The sequence below is a fragment of the Hyaena hyaena genome, unplaced genomic scaffold (assembly GCF_003009895.1).
Source record: "Hyaena hyaena isolate Hyena2069 unplaced genomic scaffold, ASM300989v1 scaffold_386, whole genome shotgun sequence".
Lineage (NCBI taxonomy): Eukaryota > Metazoa > Chordata > Mammalia > Carnivora > Hyaenidae > Hyaena > Hyaena hyaena.
In genome coordinates, this window is record NW_024081020.1 from 440,768 (window position 1) to 441,428 (window position 661).

Sequence of the window (661 nt, forward strand, 5' to 3'; positions counted from 1 at the left end):
CGTGCGGTGTCTTCATTCCGCGAGCGGGCAGCGAGCCCCTGTAGTGCCAGGCGCTGCCGGGGAAGGACCCCTACCCCACGGACGGGCGTCCCACGGGGGATGTCGCTCACACCCACGTGTGGCCACGGCGCCTTCCCGTTCTGACGCCTTCAGCGGCTCGCCGTCACCCTCGGAAGAGGCTAGACCTTGCGGGTGGGGTCGGCCTGTCCGCGGGGGTCCGTCGGATACGGTCTCTTCCCTGGCAGAAGGGATTTTGCAGAGGTGATTAAGCTAGGGACCTGGTCGTGGATTATCTGTCATCGTGAGGGGCCTTTCAGTGTAGAAGGAGGAGTCGCGGAGCCTCTAGAAGCTAGAAGAGGCAAGGAAACACCCTCCCCCCACCTCCCAGGCCTCTAGAGGGAACACAGCCCCGTCTGTGTGGACTTCTGACCTCCAGAGCTGTAAGGTAATAAAGTGGTGGTGTTTCAAGCCACTACACCTGTGGTGATTTGCTGTTCTGGCAGCAACAGGAAACCGGTACCTCCCTACCCCTGCCCGGAGTCCCCCGAGGCCTCCCTTCCTTCCAGGCTCGAAGGAGCCCCTCCCCTCCCCCCCCCCGCCCTGAGCTCCCCCCCACCCGCCCTGTCCTCCCCCCCACTTGTGGCCTCCACTCCTGTTTCCC